This window comes from Kogia breviceps, chromosome 8 (assembly GCF_026419965.1).
Source record: "Kogia breviceps isolate mKogBre1 chromosome 8, mKogBre1 haplotype 1, whole genome shotgun sequence".
In the NCBI taxonomy this organism is placed as follows: Eukaryota; Metazoa; Chordata; class Mammalia; order Artiodactyla; family Physeteridae; genus Kogia; species Kogia breviceps.
Window position 1 is genome coordinate 67,731,069 of NC_081317.1, and position 1,816 is coordinate 67,732,884.

Below are 1,816 nucleotides of genomic sequence, written 5' to 3' on the forward strand. Positions count from 1 at the left end.
ATTCTGATTTTAGAGGTTATAAAAATTTTAAACACAGAATAGTTTAGCTGTGTTTAAAGCTTCTGGTGAAAGCCCATATGCTTTGTAGAGTCCACACCCAGCTCTAGCTTTTTTTTTTTCTTTAGCTCACTAATGATCACGTTTTTCCGTATAGCATTGAGTAAAAAGTTAAACTATCATGCATGTCAAATTGCAGGACAAAGTGTAAATCAGTCTGGTGATGTCATATTTTACCAAAGGACTCTAAGTGTTTGAAGAGTAAATAGCATGACAAATCATGCCATTTAAAGAAACAAGTGAAATATGTGAGAGTTTTAAAAAATTATTTTCATACTTAGAAAAGATCAAACCTTAAATCTAATTCTTCAAGGCTTATGAGAATGGTTTCATTATTAGATGGTAAGCAATTCATAATCAACTTTTATTTATTTTTGTACCCTCCCCCCCAATGAGCTTACATAGTAAGCAAGCAAATAAATACTTATTAGATGAGTCAGCTTCTTAGAAGACCTGGACATGTCCACTACAGATGGGAAATGAATGCATAGACTTTTAAAATGCATATGATATAGTAGCAATGAAGTGAAAAGCCTGGCCCTCAACTGAGACCAGGACATTTCTGTCCCACATCAATTTAAGAACTGAAATACATGACTGACTTTGAGAACAGTAAACTGACATCTTTTTATTTTTCTCTGAAAATACGCCAAGATTAACTTCAGGATCACTTTGCCTAAACCCACAATGTTTTCATCCTGTAAGTGAATCTACTTACTAAACTATATTCATGTTCTTTGGGCACCATCTTAGTTCACTTGTCAAAGGGTAATAGGAATGCCAGGCAGACAGAGTCCCAATTTTCCTAGAGAGAAGTTACAGGAGATTGTGAGCTTTTAGGCAATATTTGAAAGAGCCCACTAATGGTACAATTGGATGAGAATGTTACTCATCTATCTCTCCTAGAGAATAATCTTAAATCAGTATTATTTCCACCACCATTAATAAAATGACACCAAGTTAACATGGAATAGTGAAAACTATTTTTAGAAAATCTTTTATTGGAAGATTTTTATCAAATAATCTCTGATAGTTCGATGTCAAAGATGTTTCACTTATTTGTTTGGACTTTCCATGGTTTGTATAGTTTGGAGAAAATTGTGCAACATGAAATATAAATTATTCCTTTGCTTAGTATACTGTTATTATTTAAGAAAGAGTAGACATTTCTCCTAATAGGAGTTAGTTCTTAGTAGTAAAGCAAAATAAAGAAAAATAAAAAGGATGTCCATTTATTGTTGAGTACTATAGTACTGCTAAATTGTAAGTTATAGTCTTTAAGTGCAAATTATGGCATCAGTCAGTAGTTCCCAAAATAAATCCAATCACTTTCACACTGAAAACATACAACACTTCCCTTTGAAAGTAAAAGAATACACATAGTCAAATTTTAAATAGTTCTTCTGTTTTAGCAAACAAAAGCCAAAAAATCCTTCTGGAATAGTTTACTCAGTTTCTTGATAATTTCTCTCCTTCCAGTCTTCACTTTTTAATACCTCTAAACTAAGGCAAAATGAAATTCAAAACAATTTTAAAGCTTACAGGCAAATCCTGGGGAAAAGTGAGAAGAATGGAAAGTAATGGTTCAAGTTACATTTCTGTGAAACTGGGGATTTTATTCCTATGTTCATTCTCCATTTGATAGGAAGGAAAAAGCAAGAGCTTGCTGCAAAACAGAAAAAAACAAACAACAACAAAAAAACTTCTATAACTAGGTCATTGGTTAAAAAAAAAATTCAGGCTGATGAATACTACCATA